This window comes from Phyllobates terribilis, unplaced genomic scaffold (genome assembly GCF_046119375.1).
Source record: "Phyllobates terribilis strain yellow unplaced genomic scaffold, ASM4611937v1 Scaffold_5__5_contigs__length_657084704, whole genome shotgun sequence".
In the NCBI taxonomy this organism is placed as follows: domain Eukaryota; kingdom Metazoa; phylum Chordata; class Amphibia; order Anura; family Dendrobatidae; genus Phyllobates; species Phyllobates terribilis.
In genome coordinates, this window is record NW_027362765.1 from 639,207,833 (window position 1) to 639,228,930 (window position 21,098).

A 21,098-nucleotide genomic window follows, 5' to 3' on the forward strand; every position below is an offset into this window, starting at 1 on the left:
GACGCTGGCAATTTGTCACAAGAGGTGGACGATGACGAGACACAATTGCCATGAAGTGAGGAGGAGAACCGTGGTGCGGAAGAGGAGGAGGTGGCCGCAGACAGAAGGCGGGCAACCGTTCCCCGTAACACCAACACGAGGGACGTTGCCAGTACAACCGGTAGGTTTTCCAGAGTCTGGAATTTTTTTAAAGACTCTGCTGATAACCCCAAAAAGGCCATTTGTACCACCTGCCAGGCCAGCATCAGCAGGGGTGACAAAACTACCAGCCTGATCACCACCAGCATGATCAGGCACATGTCAGCAAAGCACCCGACTTTGTGGGGCGAACCCCAGGGTCCACGACCAGTGTCAGCGGGTGTCACCACTGCTTCTTCCGCTGTTGTGCGTGCAAGGCAATCCCCTGTCCATACTGCATGCAAAGATGCCCCCTCCTCTCAGTCTTCACTTGTTATGGCAGTTTCTCAAGAAACAGCATCAATGTCCACGTCCCAATTGTCCATATCCCAGATCTTTGAACGAAAGCACAAATTCGCAGCCAACGCCCCACAGGCCACAGTCGTAAATTCGCACATTTCACGACTGCTTGTGTTGGAAATGCTGCCTTTTAGGCTGGTGGAGACGGAATCCTTCCGCAACCTTATGGCGGTGGCCATCCCTCGGTACTCGGTCCCCAGCCGACACTATTTTGCCCGGTGAGCCATCCCCGCACTACACAAGCTCGTGTCCCAAAATATCTGCCGTGCCCTCAACAACGCAGTTACTGGGAGAGTCCACCTGACAACAGACACGTGGACAAGTGCTTGTGGCCAGGGACAGTACATCTCCCTGACGGCACACTGGGTAGACATAGTGGAAGCCGGGACCCAGTCGAACCTTGGGACGGAACACATCCTCCCCACACGAGGATTGCGGGCAGTATGTCAGTCAGAGTTGCCCCCACAGTGTACAGCTCCTGCGCATCATCCTCCTCCTCCTCATGTTCAGCCTCCATCTCAGATATCACCACATCAGTTACAAGCTGGAACCACTGCAGTACTGCCTCAGCCAAGTGGCAACAGGCTGTGCTGAAACTCATAAGCTTAGGTGATAAACCTCACACTGCTTGTGAGTCGTGGACAGCTGTGAAAGAGCAGGCAGATCTGTGGCTAAGACCCCTGAACCTACATCCAGGCATGGTCGTGTGTGACAATGGCCGTAACCTGGTGGTGGCTCTTAGGCGAGGCGAGGCGAGATCACACACGTACCATGCCTGGCTCATGTGCTTAACCTCATGGTTCAGCGGTTTCTTAAATGGTACCCCGAGTTGCCAGATCTGCTTGTCAAAGTACGCCGCCTGTCAGCTCATTTTCGGAAGTCAGCTACAGCTTCCGCCGCCCTTGCTGTGTTGCAGCAGCGTTTGCATCTTCCGGCACACCGACTGGTGTGTGATGTCCCCACACGTTGGAACTCTACCCTCCACATGTTGCAAAGGATTTGTGAGCAGAAGAGAGCAGTTGTAGAGTACCAGCTGCAACAAGGCCGTCGATATTCAGGTCAGACTCCACACATAAGACCTCAGGAGTGGACCTGGATGTCTGACATATGTACCATCCTGACAAACTTTGAGGAGTCCACCACGATGGTGAGTGCCGATGACGCCATCATTAGCGTCAGCATCCCACTTGTCTGTCTTTTCCAACGCTCTCTGCAGAGAATTAAAGAGGAGGCATTGCAGCCAGAGTATGATGAGATGGATCAAGAAGCCATAGCGGGCGATTACACACAGTCCAGCCTCATCTCATCCCAACGTGCATTGGGGGACAATGAGGGAGAGGAGGAGGAGGTGGAAGAACAGGAGCTGGTATCATGCAGTGTAGACGGTAATACCTGTACAACTGTCATACCGTCGGTTCAGCGTGCGTGGCCTGAGGATAAGGGAGGAGGAGGAGAGCATGGTCAGTCGTCATCTTAGTGAGGACACGGAAGTCTTGCCCCTTACCAGTCTGGCACGCATGGCTGACTTTATGTTACGCTGCCTTAACCGTGACCCTCACGTTGTCAAAATGTTGGGTGACAGTCATTACTGGTTGGTGACACTTTTAAACCCCCGCTACAAGGAGAACTTTCACTCTCTTATTCCTGAGGTGGAGAGGTCTACAAAAATGGGGCAGTACCAGAAGGCCCTTGCTGCAGAACTGTTAAAAAAATTCCCATCTGAACACGCTAGCGGCAGAGGTCAGAGTTCGTTGACCAACCAAGGCGTACAGGCGAGAGAGACGTAACTCCAATCCAGCAGAGGCAGGGGAACACTGTCAACATTCTGGGACAGTTTTCTGAGACCCGCCCAGCTTACAGGCCCTGAGGCACGGGGTACTCTCACGAGGAGTGAAAAGTTTCAAAAGATGGTGAGGGAGTACCTTGCTGACCGTACCAGCGTTCTCCGTGATTCCTCTGTGCCTTTTAATTATTGGGTACCCAAGCTGGACACTTGGAATGAACTCGCTCTGTACGCCTTGGAGGTTCTGGCCTGCCCTGCCGCTAGCGTATTATCGGAGCGTGTTTTTAGTGCCGCTGGGGGAATTATAACTGATAAGCGCACTCGCCTGTCAACTGACAATGCTGACAAGCTGACCCTTATCAAAATGAACAAGGGCTGGATTGGGCCAGACTTCTCATCACCACCAAATAACAGCAGAGTAACATAAAGTCAAATCCACTGTGTTATTTCGGGAGGTGTATTCCCATGCACCACTTCACACCCACACATGGGTATATGCTTCCTCATTTCGGCTGTTTTTTGCTCTTGTCCTTATCCTCAGCCTCCACCACCACTATACCACCAGGGTGACCATGGTCCGTGTTGCCAGCATTGCAAGTTCCTCCTTCCTAATTTTTGGCAGCTTTTGCTTGGAAGGCATAGGTAAAGACTATGGGAGACCCACTCCCCAATAATGGGAATAATGTTTTTAATATGCTGTACTGCATGGCTCTTGTAAGGGGCATTAAAATCGTCTTGTTAAGCTACTGTGACCTCCACGTCTCTTCCAAGGGACATTAAAACCGTCTTGTTAAACCACTCTGAACTCCACGTCTCTTCCAAGGGGCATTAAAACCGTCTTGTTAAGCTACTGTGACCTCCACTTCTCTTCCAAGGGGCATTAAAACCATCTTGTTAAACCACTCTGAACTCCACATCTCTTCCAAGGGGCATTAAAACCGTCTTGTTAAACCACTCTGACCTCCACATCTCTTCCAAGGGGCATTAAAACCTTCTTGTTAAACCACTCTGAAATCCACGTCTCTTCCAAGGGGCATTAAAACCGTCTTGTTAAACCACTATGAACTCCACGTCTCTTCCAAGGGACATTAAAACCATCTTGTTAAGCTACTGTGACCTCCACGTTTCTTCCAAGGGGTATTGATATTGTCTTTTTATTCCACTGTGACCTCCACCACTCTTCCAAGGGGCATTGATGTTGTCTTTTTATTCAACTGGGACCACCACCACCCTTCCAAGGGGCATTAAAACCGTCTTGTTAAACAACTCTGAACTCCACGTCTCTTCCCAGGGGCATTAAAACCGTCTTGTTAAGCTACTGCGACCTCCACGTCTCTTCCAAGGGGCATTAAAACGGTCTTGTTAAGCTACTGTGACCTCCACGTCTCTTCCAAGGGGCATTAAAACCGTCTTGTTAAACTACTCTAAACTCCACAGCTCTTCCAAGGGGCATTGAAATGTTGTTTTTAATTACCTCTAACCTCCATGACTCTTCCAACGGGTATTGCATTTCCTCCTAATTTTAGTCAGCTTTTGCTTTTCAATGCATAGGCGAACACTAAGGGAAACCCACTCCCCAATAATGGGTAGAAGGTTTTTAGTACGCTGTAATCCACATCTGTTTCAAGGGGCATTGCAGTTCCTCATAATTTTTGGAAAGCCTTCCATTCACTACTTAGGCCAACAGTGTACAGGAGACCCAGTTGCTATAAATGGAAAAAACAGTTTAGTTAAGGCCCTCTGACCTCCATATCACTTCCAAGGGGCATTGGAGTGCCTCGAAATTTTTGGTAGGCATTGCACTCACTGTATGCCCTATAACTATGTAGCCGAACCGCTCCTTTTGGTACAGAAACATATCCTACAAGACATGTGTGGTTGACTGGCTATTCATGTGAATTGTCCCTGTTCCTCCTGCTCTTTCACCTTTTTCACCTCATCCATCATTCATCACCTGAAGCTTTGTTTTAACGGGAGTCATAGAACTGGGATAGTAGCAGGAAAACACCCAGCAATCCTCGGAGGAGGTAGGATATGCGCCAAAACGCTGACCACCTCAGGCCTAGCCGCTACTACATACATGCGCTTGCATTCCAATGAACAGAAAGCTAAGGAGATGGATGGCCTCATGATCATGAATAATTTACTCGTTGTGTAGGAGGCCGACCACTGCTGCTGTCTACCTTCTGAACTTTGTGTTGAAGCCTGATTGACCCAGGACCCGCAATCCTCTATGTCTGGAGGACGTGTTGCATCCCAGTGTCCAACTGTGTCCCGGCTTCCACAATATTAACGCAGTGTGAAGGCGTCAGTGAGATGGACCATCCCTGGCCACATTCACTTGTCCACGTGTTTGTGGTTAGGTTGTCATTCCCACTAAATGCACTGGGGAGGGCACAGGTAATGTTTTGGTATGCGCGCTTGTGTATAAGGCGCACCGGGACAAATAGGGGTGGCTGGGGACCGTTTATGGACACCCGGCCACCCCCAGGCGGCTGGGGACCAAGTATGGACACCCGGCCGCCCCCTGGCGGCTGGGGACCAAGCGTGGACACCCGGCCGCCGGGCTGCTGGGGACTCAGTATGGATACCAGGCTGCCGACGCAGCCATGACATGGTGGCCAGATTACGCCTCCACATGCCTAAAAGGCCCAATTTCAAGTGCAAGCAAGCAGTATGGTATTGCAGCCTGGGGGTGGGTGGGTGGCAGGCTGCATACTTGCGCTTGCATTGCAAGGAATGGGGGAGGTACAATTGAACACTGGCCTGGGAGAAGGACTTGCACGGGGATAGTTGCAAGTCTGCATCTTCTGATGCGGCAAGGATCACTTCTGATGGGCACACTTTTAGGCAGTGACCTGGGTGTCAGAGATGCTTCCAGGGGTTCTTCCCAATGCTGTTCCCATGTCTTTTCAGCACTGTATGCATGTGTCACACAGCACATGGCCAGATAAGGTTGTAAAATGTTAAAATGACATTTCCCGGTGAATGCATTTGTCACGGTTGAAAGCAATACAAAAGTGCAAAAAAGCATTAAAAATGCTACTTGTGAACATAGCCCAAGGTGTGGAGGAGTATTTTTGTTTTTGGTTATTTATTTTACCTTATACACAAGTCTTTACCCTGGAAAGGATGTTCCTTAACATATTTCACAGGAAAGCAGTTTCAGTTTTGTTTTTGAACGTTTTATTGTGAGCCCGTAAAAGTGGCTTAATACCTATGACCACGTTGTTGACAGCAGTGACCTGGGGGTCAGAAATGCTTCCTGGGGCGATCCCCATGCTGTCTCCATGTCATTTGAGCACTGTCACTATCGTTTTGGGCACTTTTTAGGCTTTCTACAGACTGCCGGGGGTGCCGACAGTACAAAGACCTTTCTACTGATCTTTTTACTCTGAGGCCTGAGACGGGGACAAGGGGGCATCTTCTACGTCTGGAGGAAAGAAGGTTTAATCATAATCACAGACGTGGATTTTTTACTGTAAGAGCAGTGAGACTAAGGAACTCTCTGCCGCATGATGTTGTAATGAGTGATTCACTACTAAAATTTAAGAAGAGCATGGATGCCTTTCTTGAAAAGTATAATATTACAGGTTATATGTACTAGATTCCTTGATAGGGCGTTGATCCAGGGAACTACTCTGATTGTTGTATGGAGTCAGGAAGGATTTTTTTTCCCCAATGTGGAGCTTAGTGTTTGCCACATGGTTTTTTTTTTGTCTTGCTCTGGATCAACATGTTAGGCTATGGTTTGAACTAGATGGACTTAGTCTTCCTTCAACCTTAAAAACTATATTACTAAAACCTGTTTCAGTCTGTCATTGACTTGAGACTGCGACAGAGGTTCACCTTCCAACAAGACAATGACCTCAAGCATACTGCTAAAGTAACACTTAGGTGGTTGAAGGGGAAATGTGTAAATGTTTTGGAGTGGCCTAGTCAAAGCTCAGAGCTTAATCCAATTGAGAATCTGTGGTCAGACTTGATGATTGCTGTCCACCAGAAGAAACCATCTAACTTGAAGGAGCTGGAGCAGTTTTGCCTTGAGAAATGGGCAAAAATCCCAGTGCCAAGATGTGGAAAGCTCATAGAGAGAGAATTATCCAAAGCGACTTGCAGCTGTAATTTCTGCAAAAGGAGGCTCTACAAAGTGCTGACTTTAGGGGGGTGAATAGTTATGCACGCTGATGTTTTCAGTTATCTTGTCCTATTTGTTCTTTGCTTCAAAAAAAGAAAGAAAACCAAATGCTCATAGTTATAGGCACGTTATTTACATGAACTGATGCAAACCCTAAAAAAACAAAACTGTGAAATTCAAGGTTTTGAGGTAGCAAAACTTTCGTAAGCCACCGTATCTCCTTTGCTATGGATAGGTGATAATGTAAAAGCTCAATTTATTATTTTCAACATCCTTGCGGAGAATGCCTTTTGGGGCTTTCTCTCACTTGCGATTACATCGGATGAATTCAATCCGATAAAAAATTGGATTGCATTCAGTCCGATGTTAATCTATGAGTGTGTGCTCATATGTGTTTTTTTTTCATCTCCGATCGTATTGCGATCGGGCTGAAAAGGAAACGCAGTGTGCCTGTGATTGCATGCTGGATTCGGATCGCACGCACTCAGGCTGGGTGCCCACGTAGCGTTTTTCAAGCGTTTATGCTGCGGAATTTCCGCAGCATAAACGCTTGTGAAACGCTAGGTAATCCGCACCCCATGGTCCCCAAGGGGATTCCGCATGTTCTATGCACATGCTGTGGATTTTTCCGCAGCGTTTATGCTGCGTACAAAAATCCGCAGCATGTCATTTAATTTTGCGGAAGCGCAGCGGAACTCCCGCCATTGACTTGCATTGAAACGCATAGAAACCGCGACTGTACATTTTTACAAGCGGCTTCTATGCGTCTCTATGTGCGGATGGTACCCAGTTCTGGAGGAGAGGAGACTCTCATCCAGACCTGGGTACCATTGTACCTGTAAAAAAAGAATAAAATAATAAATAAAGTTTATACTCACCTTTCCGAAGGTTTCTCTCTGAATGCCGGCATCGCTTGAGGACCTGCGGTGACGTCACAGTCATGTGACCGCAGGCCCTTCACCGCTCTGTCTCGCGATATGCCGGCAGCCGGGAACCAGACAGGAAGCAGCGCTGCAGCCACGCCGGGGCCTTGGGGGTGAGTATAGCTTGATTTGTTTTAATTTTTACGGTTCACACTGTATAAATCCATGCTGTTTGCATGGATTTATACAGTGTGACCTAGTTGTCAAGCACTTTCCAAGTGATGCTATCGCCTGGAAAGCGCTTGTCAATCTGCATGCGGAAACGCATGTGAATCCGCATGTGGATCCGCATGTATTCTGCAGGAAAAACGCATGCACAATCTGCATGCGTTTTTTCTGCCAGGGAGATGCAGAAATGCTGCAGAAATTTTCTGCTTCATTTCTGCATCGTGGGCACATAGCCTCATATAAGTCTGTGGGTGCATATGAAACATCGCACTGCACTCAAATATCACCCAAGTGCAGTGCGGTTCCCGCCAACGCCAGTAAAAGGATATGGAGAAATTACTTTCTCCATCTCCTCCACAGCTGTACTGCGATTCTCTCATGTGAGAGGATCAGAGCACTGACACTCGGCTCACGCTCGTAGCAGAGCAGGAGCCAAGTGTCATTAGCATATCGCATCTGATGCTCTCGTATCAGATATTGGATGTGATACGTTAGTGGGATCCCAGCCTTAAAATTAAGAACCAATGCCTACTAGGATTAAGAACCAGTAACAAAAGAATGAACTTGAAAGGGGTTGTACACACCTGTTTTGTTTTACAAATAGTTCCAGAGTGCTCTAAACACCACTTACCCACAAAAACCACTAAAACACTCGCATACCGATCTCCTGCTGCTCTGTGGGTCTCACACCAGTATTCCCTCTGATCCTTCCAGAAGAGAAAGTGTGTGATTGCTTCAGCCAATCCTTAAAGTCGCATGATAATCTTGAGCAATAAATTAAGGGGGCAGGAGTCACGTGACTGATGTCATATAGAGGCTTCATTCTACTCCTATTGACAGTCAGTGGTGAAGGAAACTCAGCCCAGAAGGTAACCAAGGTCTAGTTTCAGGCATTTATGATTCTCTTATCATTCAGGTCTTTGTGCCAATAAAGGCATCAGCGACTGACTTTAAAGGGGATACCTGTGAATAACATTGATGAATTTGTAAATGTGAGTGGGGGTATTGAGGCTTGCATGGGTTATGTGTGGCTTACAGTGGAAGCATGCATAGCGGGCACCCGTGCCTGGTATAAGGTAATGTGGGAGTACTGTGGCTTGCATTAGGGTCGTTTGTTGCTGGCATTATTGTGGCTATAACCCTGGCTACCTTTGAAAACTTGTTCCCATCTCATTTGTTGCCCATATTGACACACTCTGTCTTATGCCCCCCATATACTTTAGATAACTGTTGTCTCCAATACATAGGAATGCTTGTTCTGCTGAGCGCCCCTGTGTCCTCTATGAGAGAGCTGCTGATCTCTGGCACTGACTTATTTCTTAGAGAACAAAAAGATCAGCAGTCCGAAATCATATCCTTCTGTTACCTGACACCATCTATTGGGAAACAGTCAGGGGGCCCCTACACACGAGACTGTTGGCAGACGCCATCTATTGGGAAACAGTCAGGGGGCCCCTACACATGAGACTGTTGGCAGACGCCATCTATTGGGAAACAGTCAGGGGGCCCCTACACACATGAGACTGTTGGCAGACGCCATCTATTGGGAAACAGTCAGGGGGCCCCTACACACATGAGACTGTTGGCAGACGCCATCTATTGGGAAACAGTCAGGGGGCCCCTACACACATGAGACTGTTGGCAGACGTCATCTATTGGGAAACAGTCAGGGGGCCCCTACACACATGAGACTGTTGGCAGACGCCATCTATTGGGAAACAGGGGGCCCCTACACACGAGACTGTTGGCAGACGCCATCTATTGGGAAACAGTCAGGGGGCCCCTAGACACATGAGACTGTTGGCAGACGCCATCTATTGGGAAACAGGGGGCCCCTACACACGAGACTGTTGGCAGACGCCATCTATTGGGAAACAGTCAGGGGGCCCCTACACATGAGACTGTTGGCAGACGCCATCTATTGGGAAACAGTCAGGGGGCCCCTACACATGAGACTGTTGGCAGACGCCATCTATTGGGAAACAGTCAGGGGGCCCCTACACACATGAGACTGTTGGCAGACGCCATCTATTGGGAAACAGTCAGGGGGCCCCTACACACATGAGACTGTTGGCAGACGCCATCTATTGGGAAACAGGGGGCCCCTACACACGAGACTGTTGGCAGACGCCATCTATTGGGAAACAGTCAGGGGGCCCCTAGACACATGAGACTGTTGGCAGACGCCATCTATTGGGAAACAGGGGGCCCCTACACACGAGACTGTTGGCAGACACCATCTATTGGGAAACAGTCAGGGGGCCCCTAGACATACGAGACTGTTGGCAGACCCCATCTATTGGGAAACAGTTAGGGGGCCCCTAGACAAATGAGATTGTTGGCAGACGCCATCTATTGGGAAACAGTCAGGGGGCCCGTACACACACGAGACTGTTGGCAGACGCCATCTATTTGGAAACAGTCAGGAGGCCCCTACACACATGAGACTGTTGGCAGACGCTATTCTAATGTGTATGGGGTCCTTTACTCGGCATCTCCAGGGAGAGTCTAGATAGGGATTCCAGTGTCTATGTTAGTTCCTGGGAAAGAGAACTTTGGGAGATAATAGTGGAAGACGATTGGGACAAAGATTTTATCTTCGTACATAAGCTTCAATGCATACAAAAAAACTATAAACTGCTCTTTCTTCATTCCAGTTCTCCAGCAGTATCAGATCATTGTTGGGCAGCTTGCGGCTTCTACTGCCTGTCACTTGCACTGTTACTTCTGATTTCCTTTTACCTGTACAATCTGTGTTACTGAAGAAGGTGCATTTTAGGACTGAAACGTATGTGTTGGATTGCCTGCACAAATAAATATCTACCGTTTTCACATCCAAGTGCCAAGTTTACTTTACAATGACTCAAATTCTGTCAGAGTTTGAGCCGAGTGTCACCTTAGCGTGATCTGATTTTATCACATGAGAGGAATCACTGCAAAGGTACGGAGAACTTAATTACTCCATTGTCTGTGTCTGCATACATCGGACTGCACTTTAATGATTTCCGAGTAAAGAACGATGTTTCACACGCACCAGCAAACTTGTATGGGTGCGCATGGTGCACTATCCTATTGGATGCACGCGCAGCATGCTGCGATTGTTTTCTCATGCTGAATTGACATGAGAGGGAAGACAAAATTTTTTTAAAAAAATCCTCTCTCTGCACTGCCCAATAGTATAACATTAGCCTGAGTGCTATCCGATAAAACATTTGATAGCACTCGTCTGAGTTATATGCTAGTGTGAGCGAGCCCCGAGTCTGAGCCTGGAAACAACATCCTGTCACATAGGATATGCATTCATGATTTAATCTTAATCAGGTGAGTTTAAATAAAACAACAAAACCTTGCACACTGTATATATTAATAATAAAGAATCAAATCTGATCCTTTATTAAGACACATCAGGTCGGAGGTTCTTAGCATCAACCCCTTTACCCCCGAGGGCTGTTTGCACGTTAATGACCAGGCCAATTTTTACAATTCTGACCACTGTCACTTTATGAGGTAATAACTCTGGAACGCTTCAATGGATCCCACTGATTCTGGGATTGTTTTTTTTGTGACATATTGTCCTTCATGATTGTGGTAAAATTTATTTGATATGACTTTCATTTATTTCTGAAAAAATCGGAATTTGGCGAACATTTTGAAAATTTGCCAAAAATTTTGAACATTTTGCAATTTTCAAACTTTGAATTTTCATGCCCTTAAATCAGAGAGATATGTCACACAAAATAGTTAATAAATAACATTTCCCACATGTCTGCTTTACATCAGCACAATTTTGGAACCAAAATTTTATTTTCTTAAGAAGTTATGAGGGTTAAAAGTTGACCAGCAATTTCTAATTTTTACAACAAAATTTACAAAACCATTTTTTAGGGACAACATCATATTTGAAGTGACTTTGAGGGGCCTTTATAACACAAAATACCCAAAGGTGACACCATTCTAAAAAGTGCACTCCTTAAAGTGCTCAAAACTATGTTCAAGAAGTTTATTAACCCTTCAGGTGCTTCACAGGAATTTTTGGAATGTGGAAGAAAACAATGAACATTTAACTTTTAAGCACAAAAATTTTACTTTAGACCAAATTTTTTTTATTTTCGCAAGGGTAACAACAAAAAATGGACCCCAAAATGTGTTGTGCAATTTCTCCTGAGCACGCCAATACCCCATATGTGGGGAAAAAACACTGTTTGGTTGCACAGCATGGCTCAGAAGTGAAGGAGCGCCACTTGACGTTTTGAATGTAAAATTTGCTTGAATAATAATTAGTGGACACCATGTCACATTTGGAGAGCCCCTGATGTGCCTAAACAGTGGGAACCCCCAATAAATGACACCATTTTGGAAACTAGATCCTTCATGGAATTTATCTAGATGTATGGTGAGCATCTTCAACCCCCAAGTGCTTCACAGAAGCCGTGAAAATAAAAAAATCCAATTTTTCCCAGAAAATTTTTTTTAGCCCCAAATATTTTATTTTCCAAGGGGTAACAGGAGAAAATGGACCCCAAAATTTGTTGTGCAATTTCTCCTGAGCATGCAGATACCCTATATGTGGGGGAAAACTATTGTTTGGGCACATGGCAGGGCTCAGAAATGAAGGAGTCACATTTTGGAACGCAGACTTTGATTCGGGTGTCATATCGCGTTTGGAAAGCCCCTGATGTGCATAAACAGTGGAAAAACCCCACTATTGACCCTATTTTGGAAACTAGACCCCTCAAGGAATTTATTTAGATGTGTGGTGAGCACTTTGAAACCACAGGTGCTTCACAGAATTTTTCAACATGGATCTGTAAAAATGAAAAATATATATTTTACCCACAATTATGTTGTTTTAGCCCCAATTTTTTTTTAATTTTCACAAAGATAGCAGGATAAAATGGACCCCAAAATTTGTTGTGCAATTTTTCCTGTGTACGCCGATATATGTGATCGAAAACTACTTTTGATGCACAATGCAAAGCTGTGGAAGAAGTAAAGAAGAAGCAAGGAAGAAGCACCATATTGGAGTTCAGATTTTGCTGGTCTGGTTTGAGGGTGCCATGTCACATTGGCTGAGCCCCTGAGGTGCCATAACAGCAGACCCTCCATAAGAGACCCCATTTTACAAACTACATCTCTCAATGAATTAATCTAGGGGTGCAGTGAGCATATTGACACCACAGGTGGATCACAGAATTTTATACCATTGGGCAGTGAAGAAAAAAATGACTACATTTTTACCACCTAAATTTTGTTTTAGTCCCAGATTTTATATTTTCACACTGGGACATTGGTAAAAGTGGCACCGAAATTTGTCACACAATTTCTGCTGAATGTAGAAATACCCCATATGTGGCTGTAGAGTACTGCTTAGCCATACGTCGAGACTCAGGAGGGATGGAGCGCTATTTGCCTCCTGGAGCGCAGATTTTTCTAAAATAGTATGCAGACTCCATATACAGAGCCCCTAAGCGCTAGAATAGCAGAATCCCCCCCTCCCCAAATAACCCTATTTTGGAAATTAGACCCCTTTGAAAATTTATCTACAGGTGTAATGACGATTTTGACTCCATGCGTCTTTTCCAGAAACAAGCAGCAGTGGCTGTAGCCGAGTGAAAATTGCAAACTGCTATTTTAGTGACCAGTACGTTGTAGTGACCAATACGTTAGGGATAGCTCATGTTTCTGGAGACATGCATCCATAAATTAGGCAGGCTCTCATCGCTACAGAAATGCCAAATATGTGGATGCTAACTGCGTTTTAGGCACACTGTGGGGCTCAAAAGGGAGGTGGGCATTTGTATTTGGGTGCACAGAATTTGCTGAATTTCTTTTGGGGGGCAAGGGCCATTTCGCTTTTTCAAAGCCTTTGTGCTATTAGTAACGTGGATGCCACATATATGTCTGTTAACAGATGACGGACCTGAGTGGGGACTTGCTTTTTTTGTGGATTGAGTCAAAGCTTTTATTGTGATCCAATATGTTATGTAAAATGTTTCCATTTATCCTATGCTCCATCCATTCACTATAATGAGGCAGCAGAGTTACTCTGGACTCTGTCTGGCCTCTGTTCAGCGGTGTCATTTTTTTTCAGAGGTTCACAAAACTGTGGCCAATTGTTTTGTTCTGCAACTAAGAACTAAGGAATAGGAGGGAAAAGCTGTCCCTGCACTGAGACTCATCTTAAACCCTACACTGGGTGGGTGCCCCATTGCTTGTGAATAGCCCCACCGACACTCCTGCACTTAACTCAAACGAAGACCTGAAGGAAGGAGGGGTAGAGTGTTCCTAAAAGATCTAAGGACTGGGAGCAGAAACAGGAAACCTCCTAAAAGAAAAGTTAGTTGCAGAAACAAAGATAAAAGGAAAGTCCCAGGATATCAATCGTCCTAAGCACAAAGAACTAACAAGGCAACTTAGCCAGAGCACAAGCGTAACAACACTGATGTCCAGCAAGGAGTGGGAGACAGGTGCTGAGTAATAAAGAGTGAGGAGATCACGTGACCAAGACACCCAGCACCAGAGGAAAAGACTAGAAGCCAGCAAACCACAAAAAGATGTCCAAAAAGTAAAACAACATAGATTCTAACAGTAACTCCCCTTTTACGAGGATCCTCTGGATCCTCTAGGCCGAGCCTTACCAGGAAATCTCCTGTGAAAAGCCTTAATTAGCCTTGAGACGTCCTCGGCCTTCACCCAGGAATTATCCTCGGGGCCGAAACCTCTCCAGGACACAAGACACTGTAATCTCCCTCTATGCCACCTGGAATCCAAAATGCGAGAAATCTCAAATTCACCTTCCTCATCAACAGGAGGAACAGTATGCTTCGCCTGCTTATCAGGCGTGTCCGCCTTCTTAAGTAACGACACATGAAACACAGAATTAATCCTCCAGGACGAGGGAATGCCCAACCTCACAGCTGCCGAATTGACAATCTGAACCACTTTGAAAGGACCCACAAATTTAGGCTCCAGTTTTTTAGAAGGAATTTCCAAACGAAGATTCCTAGAGGACAACCAAACCATGTCCCCAACAGCAAACAAGGACTCCTTTCTTTTTTTGTCAAAATACTTTTTGATCTCCTGTTAGCCTCTTTAAGATTCAGGCGTACACTGGTCCAAACCCTCTCCAAATCACCAGAAAAATTGTCCTCCTCCGGTACAGCAGCCCCAACTTTGGAAAATGGACCAAAAGATAAATGCCTGCCAGTACAACAACAAAAAAGGAGAACACCCAGCCGAGGAAGAAGTATGATTATTAAGGGCAAACTCCGCAAGTGGTAGAAATTCCAACCACATTTCCTGATTATCTGCCACAAAACATCTCAAAAACTGCTCGACATCCTGGTTCTTCCTTTCAGTCTGTCCATTGGACTCTGGATGATACCCCAATGAGAATGACAAATGAATTTTCAATCTGTTACAAAAAGCACGCCAAAAGCTGAGCCACAAACTGTGGTCCTCTATTGGAAACAATGTCCGTGGGAACACCATGAAGCCTGACAATCTCCTTCACAAAAGCCTTAGCAAGAGACTTGGCGCAAGGTAACTTGTTGAACGGAACCAGATGACACATTTTACTAAACCTGTCCACAACAACCCAGATGACAGAAAAACCCTCCGATAAAGGCAGATCAGTCATAAAATCCATGGCAAGGTGCGTCCATGGCGAACTAGGAACTTCCAAGGAGCACCGCAACCCCGCCGCTGGAGCGTGAGAGGCCTTCGACCTAGTGCACACAGAACACTGACGCCCCCACTTGATGACCTCCCTTTGCCACCCTGGCCACCAGAAACTCCAACCGATAGATATCCTAGTTTCCGAAATCCCTGGGTGACCCACCAACCGAGACTCATGACTTTCAACAAACAAAGCTCTCCTCAAGGCTCTAGGCACAAACAATTTGCCACACGGAGTGTTAGTTGGTGCCGCACTCTGAGCTCCTAGGATGCTATTCTCCAACTCAGAACCCAATGCGGCCACCACCATCCCTCTCTGCAAAATACACTCCTCCCTCTCAGTATTCACTGCTGGAGAGAAACTAAGAGACAAAGCGTCAGCCTTAACATTCTTTGTCCCCGGGACAAAGTTTACAGAAAAATTGAATCGGGCAAAAAACAGTACCCACTTAGCCTGACGAGCATTCAAACGTTTAGCTGCATCCAGATAAATCAAATTCTTATGATCAGTGAAAACTTGAATAGGATGTCGAGCCCCCTCCAAAAAATGTCGCCAATGCTCGAATGCGAGTTTAATAGCCAACAACTCACGATTCCCAACATAATAGTTGAGCTCTGTCTCAGAAATTTTTTTTGAAAAGAAAGCACAGGGATGCACCCCATCCTCTCCCTCCTGGTACAGAACTGCCCCTATGCCTATAGATGAGGCATTCACTTCAACCAAAAATGGCTTTGTCTCATCCGTCTAGATAAGAACAGGAGCAGAGCTGAACCTCTCCTTAAGATACTCAAAAGCTTCAATAGCCTCAGTGGACCATTGGACTGTATTAGCACCTTTCTTGGTGAGATTAGTAATGGGTTTAGCGATGACAGAGAAATTCTTTATGAATTTCCTGTAATAATTGGCAAACCCCAAAAACCTCTGTACGGACTTCAAACCTTTAGGCCTCAGCCACTTAAGCACAGCCTGAACGTTCACCGGCTCCATCTCAAAACCATCACAAGAGACAAAGTAACCCAAAAAAATAATTTTCTGGACAGCAAAGTGACACTTCTCCAATTTAGCAAAGAGTGTGTTATCTCTCAGTATCTGAAGAACTTCGCGGACTCTCTGCCAAAGAGACTCAAGATCCAATGAATAAATCAAAATGTCATCCAGATAAACAATAACACTCCTACCGATCAAGGGTCTCAGAATGTCCTTGATGAAAGTTTGAAAAAATGCAGGAGCGTTAGTAAGCCCAAAAGGCATCACCAAACACTCAAAATGACCTTCCGGGGTGTTAAAAGCTGTCTTCCATTCATCTCCGTCCTTCAACCACCGCAAATTATATGCCCCACGAAGGTCAATCTTAGAAAACCATTTAGCTCCGGTCAATTGGTTAAACAAATCTGGAATAAGTGGTAACGGGTAAGGATTGCGCACAGTGATCTTATTAATCTCCCGAAAATCCAGACATGGCCTTTGACAAAAAAGAACCCAACCGCCACAGGAGACGTAGAGGGTCTTATGTGATGTGCAGCTAAACTAGTCTGAAGGTATTTTTTCAAAGCCTCCCTCTCGGGAATTGTCAGATTAAACAACCGACTCTTAGGGAGTTTAGCATCAGGGACGAACTCAATAGCGCAATCGTAATCTCTATGAGATGGTAAAGCTTTCGACTCCACCTCCGAAAAAACCCTCCAAAAATCCTGAATGGGTTCAGGTAACTCCCCCTTCACAACAGCCACAATGTAAACATTACAACACTTACCATAACACCCCTGACCCCAGGATCTTATGGAACCAGACGACCAGTCCAGCAAAGGATTATGCACTTTTAACCAGGGCAACCCCAGGACGACTGGGGAAGGCAATTTAGCAAGTACAAATAAGTAAATCTGCTCCTGATGTTCCATATTCATAGTAAGTGGAAACCCAGTGACCTTTCGAAAAATGCTCCCATGCTCCAGGGGAGTATTATCAATCACCACCACAGGAAAAGGAGACGACAAAGGTTCAGAACCGAACTTAAACAATTTCTTGAAAAGTATATCAATCAAATTAAGTGCAGAACCACAATCCACCATTACCTAAAACTCAATCGAACGACCCTGACAGGTGGTATTACCAGGAAAAAGCACCCCAGCACAATGTAAAAACACAATGCGAACGGGAGTGTTATTTCTACTGACCATTTTTTTTTCTTCCTTAAGCGAACCTCGCATTGCTTTAAAAAATGATCAGCCTTACCGCAATACAAGCAAAGTCCCTCAGAGAACCTCCTGTCCTTCTCCTTGGAACGGGATGACATTGCCCCCCACCTGCATAGGTTCCCCAGTGTCAGCAGGAATATCGTGAGAAACAGAATCCAACAAAATAGGAAACTTCTCCTCATTCTGTCTGGCCCTCAACCTTCTATCCACACGGATAGCTAACTGCATGGCAACTTGCAGAGTATCAGGTGCAGGGAATGCAGTGAGCAAATCTTTAACACTTTCACTCAAGCCTGCCAGGAACTGCAACTTGAGTGCAGGGTCGTTCCACCTGACCTCTGCAGACCATCGTCTGAACAAGGTGCAATAACTCTCAGCATCAAGAGAACCCTGTTTGAGACATCTGAGCTCTGCCTCAGCTGATGTAATCCGATCAGGATCATCATACAACAAACCCATGGCATCAAAAAATGCCTCCACAGACCTCAAACAATGATCATCAGGAGACAAGGAAAACGCCCAGATTTGAGGTTCTTTATGCAATAGAGACACAATAATCCCTACACGCTGTACTTCACTCCCAGAAGATCTAGGTCTGAGCCAAAAATACAACAAACAAGCATTTTTAAATGAAAAAAATCCTGTTGTTTCCCCGAGAAACACTCAGGTAATCCTACCTTAGGTTCTTCATAGCGTTCTGCAGGGTACTTACGTACTGCTGAAGACTGACAACCTCCAGAGTCAACCCTTGCAAGCGTTGAGAAAGCTCCTGGATGGTACTCATACTGAAGAAAACCCAGGAAGAGGAGAGGAGGAGAAAAAAAAAAAACTTTTTTTTTAAAACGGGGCTGGACATACTGTTATGTTCTGCAACTAAGCAATAGGAGTGAAAAGCTGTCCTTGCACTGAGACTCAGGTTAAACCCTACACTGGGGTGGGTGCCCCATTCTTTGTGAATAGCCTCACCGACACTCCTGCACTGAACTCAAACGAAGACCTGAAGAAAGGGGAAAGGGTGTCCCTAAAAGATCTAAGGACTGGGAGCATAAACAGTAAACCTCCTAAAAGAAAAGGTAAAAGGAAACAAAACTGGTGGAACAAGAAGTCCCAGGATATCAATCGTCCTTAGCACAAAGAACTAACAAGGCAACTTAGCCAGAGCACAAGCGTAACAACACTGATGTCCAGCAAGGAGTGGGAGACAGGTGCTGAGTAATAAAGAGTGAGGAGATCACGTGACCAAGACACCCAGCACCAGAGGAAAAGACTAGAAGCCAGCAAACCACAAAAAGATGGCCGAAAAGTAAAGCCACATAGATTCTAACACCAACGGCACTTTTATGCACGCCTAATAAAAAGATGGACACCATGAGATAACAGGCCAGATGGCGCACACGGTGCCTCTATCTGCCTCATTATAGGAAATCTTCCGCCGGGGGTTCTGTCTGAATCACATAATTCAGAGATTTCAACGGAAACCCCAGTGTAAGCACTCAGCGCAGAACACAGGATAAATGTGAGCCGAGCCATACTGTGATCTTTGAGAGGCAGAATGAACAAATCAGCAGCATGTGAAGAATTTTTTTTTTTAAATGTTTTATGCCGTTCCTCGTGCGGTATAATTGATTAGGCGACTTTATTCTTTGGGTTGGTGTGATTACAGTGATACCAGTTTTATATCGGTTTTGTATATTTGGCAGCTGTCACACACTAAAAAATGCTTTTTTTTTAAAAAAAAAACTAGTTTTTGCATCGTCATATTTTGAGAGCTATAATATTTCCATATTTCGTCTGACAGAGTTATGTAAGGGCTTGTTTTTTGCAGGACAAGTTGACATTTTTATTGATACCATTTCAAGCCACGTGACATAGCAATAATATTTTTTTATTTTTATAGCACCAACATATTCCGCAGCACTTTACAATTTTAGGGGGGACTTATACAAACAATACAGAAAAAGCATTTCTCAAATCAAAAGGAGTGAGGGCCCTGCTCGCAAGCTTACAGTCTATGAGGAAATGGGGGAGACACAAAAGGTAAAGTGTACATATATTGTATAATGCAGCCTTGATATACTAAATAGGATAAATAATAATACATGGACTGGTCGCCAGCCAGTATGTATAGAGTCCTGACCGAGGCTATTAAGTACATGGATGGTATGAACCTGAAATTGAAGAAGATTTTAATATGGGAGAAAACTGGGACAGACAGATAGTGTGTTTAGGTAATACGCCAGTCTAAAGAAATGGGTTTTTAGGGTCCGCTTGAAACTGTGGGTATTGGGAATTAATCGAACTGTCCTGGGTAGTGCATTCCAAAGAATTGTGACATTTTTTGATCGCTTTCTATTCCAATTTTTGGGAGGCAGAATAAACAAAAACCAACAATTCTGGAATTATTTTTTTGTTTTTTTTTGTATGCTGTTCCACGTGCGGTAAAATTGATAAGGCAGCTTTATTCTTCGGGTCAGTACATTTACAGTGATACTACATTCATAGAATTTTTTATGTTTTGGGGCTTTTACACAATGAAAAATATTTTATAGAAAATATTTTTTTTTGCATCACTTTATTCTGAAAGCTATAACTTTTTTTTATTTTTCTGCTGATGGAGCTGTATGGCGGCTTGCTTTTTGCGGGACAAGATGACGTTTTTAGCGGAATTATTTGTATTTACATTTGTCTTTTTGTTAATGTTTTATTCCACCTTTTGTTCGGTGGTATGATCATAAAGCATCGTTTTTTATTTTTATTTTTTACCGTGTTCACTAAAGGGGTTAACTAGTGGGACAGTTTTATATGTCGGGTGTTTATGGACGCAGCGATACCAAATATGTGTACTTTTATTGTTTCATTTTTTTTTCATAAAAATATTTATGGGTACAATGAATATATTTTTTTTATTATTTTGTGATTTTTTTAAAAAAAAATATTTTCAACTTTTTTTCACTTTTTTTTTACTTAGTCCCACTATGGGACTTTCACTTTCTGCAGTCTGATCGCTGCTATAATGCATAGCAGTGCAGGATCACTGCTATGCCTTATAGCTGTCAGTCCTGCAGACACAAGATATTTAGATCATGCACTGCGCATGATCTAACTACCTTGCTAGTGCCTGGTGACCCGGATGACTTCCCTTTAGAGCTATAACTGCCACACTGTTCCTTATGATATGTAACTGTTCATACTTATTAGCTATAGCTGCTTTCTGTCCGTCTGTCTTTCCGCTCTTATTGGCTATAACCGTCCCCTTATAACCTTATGAACTATAACCTCTACACTGTCTGCCCTTATGAACCATGACCCCTACTTTACTCTGTCTCCTATTCACTGTTTACCCTTAAGCTGTATCTATCTCTGCACTGACCCCATCTTCAGTTTTCTCCTATGCTACCCCTCTCCTTACTGCCCCCCACCATTCTCTATTCTCTATACTGTCCTCAACCTCCATGCTGTCCTATACAAGCAGCCCCTCTACACGTTGTACCCCACAATCTGCCAACTCTCCAAATTGTTCCCCACAAGCTGCCCTCTCTCCATACTGTCTCCCACATGCTGTCCCTTCTCCATGCAGGAAATACACTTTATTGCCGAGACGTGTCCCTTAAAAACACTGCAAAAGTGTAAAGTTTATTCATATTTGTATGGGCCTGCAAATATGTATGTGTATGTAAGCGTGTGAGAGTGTGTATAACAGTGTAGCTAAATGAATACACATTTGTGTGGATAACTC

General features: G+C 44.9%; 1 protein-coding gene across 3 annotated transcripts in view; it reads right to left on the minus strand.

The window, feature by feature from the left end:
- LOC141273817 (ornithine decarboxylase-like) overlaps positions 1-21,098 on the minus strand; it is a 326,868-nt gene that overhangs the window by 39,379 nt on the left and 266,391 nt on the right. The gene's annotated exons all lie outside the window — the stretch shown is intronic.